The sequence below is a fragment of the Artibeus jamaicensis genome, unplaced genomic scaffold (genome assembly GCF_021234435.1).
Source record: "Artibeus jamaicensis isolate MK-2021 breed Jamaican fruit bat unplaced genomic scaffold, CSHL_Jam_final contig_384, whole genome shotgun sequence".
Lineage (NCBI taxonomy): Eukaryota > Metazoa > Chordata > Mammalia > Chiroptera > Phyllostomidae > Artibeus > Artibeus jamaicensis.
Window position 1 is genome coordinate 11,223,719 of NW_026521810.1, and position 3,613 is coordinate 11,227,331.

The following is a 3,613-nucleotide window of genomic DNA, read 5'->3' on the forward strand; positions in this document are numbered from 1 at the left end:
AACTGTATTGTTGGCATAAATTTCAAATAACCAACCACAGATATTTGGCATTTTACCAAGTCAATGGCATTTATGAATAATTGCCCAGGCTTAGAGATAGTCATTATTGTTCTAGACACTATATATATTTGTTTTTAATTTTCATATAACCCTCTGAGGTTGGAACTACTTGTCTTGATTTTGCAAATAAACGTAGTTTTCTAATGCTGTGTGACAAATCACCACTAATGAAATGGCTTAAAACAACTACCATTTATCAGCTCACGGTCCTGTTGCTCAGAGCCTGGGCGGCATTCACTGAGGTCCCACACATTGAAACCAGGCTGTCAGCTGGGCTGAGCCAGGCTGCGCTCGCCTATGGAGGCTGTGAGGGACAACGCTCTCCAAGTTCATCAGGGTTACTGGCAGAGGCCAGGTCCCGGTGGCTATAGATCTGAGGTCCAGTGTCTTTTCTGGCCCTCAGCTTTTGAAGACTGCCCTCCTTTCTGACCCCAGGACCCTTGTGCTCTGAGTCTCGACTTCCTTTTCCACATGCAGCTGAGGAAAATCTCCTGCTTTTAAAGGGCTCACCTGTATATTCCCTTCTCTTACGGTCAGTTTGCTTGGCTTCACTTACATCCGCAAAATCCCTTCCCAGAAGTACTTAGATTAGTGTTAGACTAACTAGGAATCTGCCAAATTGTAATCTATGCTCACAAATTATCTTAATTACAACAACTTCAAACTGGCCATATCAAGTGTTTTGCTTTTGTCTTTTTTACCATTTGTCAGTGACAGGAGTCACAGAGCAGCACAAATGTCAGCTGAAGTTTTGGGAGAGTAAAAGATGAGGTGCCAGGGTTGGCCCGGTGGGGCTGAGCTGCAGCTCCCAGCTCCGCTCTCCCCTGGCGGTGCTGCGGAAGACGGCTTGTCCCAAGTGAATGAATCCGAGGAGGAAAATGCGACTCATGGGAGCCGATGTTTCCAGAGATGGGCATCTGTGCTGTTCTCCCCACCCCAGTTGGACTTTGCCCATGCTCCCCACGATGGAGACCAGGAGCCGGAGCCCAGCGTCCAGGGCCGGAGCTCTCTGCTGGCTCCAGGGGCAGCCCGCACTCAGGGAGCTGGTGCCTGCAAGGTCGCCTGCCTGTGCCATCAGCCATGGCAGCTTCAGTTCTGAGGTTCCTGCATGTTTTAATTCGCTTGACAAACAGCTGTAAACTTGAGAATTTGAAATCTTTTTTGCACCTTTTCCCTAATTTCCCAGATGTCACCCTGTACCATAGTGTGTGTTGGCGCACACGGTACGGTTTCCCGCTGGAGTACCCCTTGAGGTCATCTGGCCCACGGATCCCAACCCTGACGGGCCTGGACACCAAAGGGGTCCCGCGTTGGCAAAGATGGCCTCTGTGCACAAAAGACCATTGGGCGACTTGGACTGACTTTTTGGAGAGCTGTCTGCCGCTTTCCTGGGGCACTCAAAGTCGTCTCTGCACACCCAAAGTTACCGACAACCAATCTAAATCGAACCCTTTCAAATGCAGGTGTGAGTGCCTCTTTGAAGACCCCAAAAAGGTGACCAGTTAGTTTCTGTAGGAAACTCAAGAGACAAGGACTGCCAGGGGGCTGGTGGCGATGGAGGCCGTGTGGGCCGGAGTCAGCTCGTCCAGTTTTAAGAGCTGATTCTGTGCGTGTCTCCTTACCTCCCTCCAGTGACATCGTGCTGGGAGCTGGAACTGCAACCGAGGGAGAGTTTACCTCCCACCAATCAGTAAGCACCACCAGTTGTGGTTTGTTTTACTCATTTATGTTTGGAGAGCCGGTTGTTAAGTATTTACTGCCACACCACTGGTGGACACGTGGAAGATGGACGGGAGTCAGGAGAGGCTGGGTCTCCAGCTCGGTGCCTGGGAGTGTGGACGCACTGGCAGCACCTGTGGGGGCTCCGCTGTACGGCTGCTGACGACCACTGTGAGCTGGCACCCGGAGTCTGAACGAGGGAGCAGGGGGAGGTCAGGGCTAGCAGTCCTGGCTGATAGCCAAGAGGCAAAGGGGAGGAGAGAGACAGTGGTCAAGGGCGGAAGGTAATCACAACATAACACGCAGCCCGTTTGAGCAGAATGATGCCTTCTGGGTTCCTGAAAGAAGGGAGTCACCCCAGGAGCCAGCAGTCCCTCTGGCTGGGTACTTACCACGGAGAAATGAAAACTGCGTCCATGCAAAAACCTGCACACAGATGATCACAGCAGCTTTATTTGTCAAGAATGCCCCTGAACAGGGGAAGGGCTAAACAACCGATGGTACACCCACACAATGGAACAGCACTTAGAAACACAAAGGAAGAAGCATGGATGCACACAGCAACCTGGATGGATCTCAGGGTGTGTGTGTGTGTGTGTTGTGTTGTGGGTGTCTGGGGAGCCCAGTGGGACTCCCAGACCTGTCCCACAGATCCCGGAAGCTCTGTGTCCAGCCATCAGCACCGACGGTCTTCCCAGCTGGGTGCAGAAAGCGGTCATCTCACGAGGTCAGTTCAGTCCACGGGGTCCAGCCCTGGAGTGAGACACTCACCTTCTTACTGATCTTCTCAAGTCAACCTTCCCCCTTGGGAACAGGGCTTGATCCACTCTCCAACTGGGGCCTCTCTCTTGTATTTCTTTTCCTTTCCTACTAACACTTACTTCCCCTCCACTTCCTCAAACCCTGCCTTCCTCATTTCCCTGATGTGTCCCCACATCTCTGGTGAAGAGCGCCCCTTCCCCACCAACGGGGGCTTTAGTTTTAGCTGTGATATTTTAAGGTTTAATCATAAGAATATTATATTTGTGTACTGCTCGCCATTACATTTTTAAAATTGATGTTACTTGTCTTTTACTAAGGATGATGAAATATACAAGAGCACACACAACATGCACAGATTGGCCTGTCCCTGCTTAGTCAATGTCCTGTCCTGGCTGTGGGTTCTTTGTCCCCAGTGCCAAGCCCTCCCTCGTGGCAGGGGGTCTGGCTCCTCCTTCTAGCTCACCCAGGACTCTATCGTGCATCACCAATTTTTCCCTCCAGACTAAGTCATTTCAATCAGTAAGTACACAGATGAGCAAAGAAGAAAATTTCCCTTGACCCCACAGGCCCCACCAGCTACAGTCCCATTTCTAGAAAGCAGTGTCTCTTCTCACTGTCTGGTTTCTCTCTCCACTTTCGTCTCCAGACTCTCTTCAGACCTTCGCACCTCCTCTCCAACAAGGACCCCCTTGCCAAATCCAGTCCCCAACACGTGGCCCCTCAGGGACGACTATACAGGTGTTCATTCTATCCTTCGAAAGCACCTTCTTTCCTTGCCTTCCAGGGGCTACATTCTCCTGGCTCTCTCCTCCCCCGTCGCTGGCCCCTGATCCCCACAGCCCCGCCCCCACCCCTTCTCTGCTGGCTCCTCCTCAGCCCCGACCCCCTGAGGCTGTAGAGCCCCAGAGCTCAGTACTTGCTTCCTTTGCCAACACTTGCTCCTCTGGTGAACTCATCCAATGTGTGGCTGCACAGATTATATTCTGACTAATTTAAGATGCCCTCAGTTGTAAGTGTACCACTGAATTCAAGTTCCACCAAGGAAGAAAAATGCTGCCAGTTAAACTCTTAC